We start from the raw sequence: 285 nt of genomic DNA on the forward strand, positions 1-285 counted from the left end.
AACCCACCCATGGGTTGTGCCTGCCCCACCCTGACAGATTGCCCTTGCCCCCCTGCCTGCGGGTTGTACCTCCCCCCATCATCCAGCAGACCCTCAATCCCCTTCAGCCTGCTGGACCCCCAAGCCCTGGCTAGCTGCCCCAGCATCCTGACTTACCTGATATAGGGCAGCCATTTTGAATCTATTTAACCTCACCCTAATGCCTGCTGAATCTCTGTACTTAACCTAAAAGGTTAGGTGGAATAATACCTTTCCTTCTGCAGGATTCTACCAACACACAAGTGC

This window comes from Gavialis gangeticus, unplaced genomic scaffold (genome assembly GCF_001723915.1).
Source record: "Gavialis gangeticus isolate Ggan-Ray unplaced genomic scaffold, GavGan_comp1, whole genome shotgun sequence".
NCBI classification, from domain to species: Eukaryota; Metazoa; Chordata; order Crocodylia; family Gavialidae; genus Gavialis; species Gavialis gangeticus.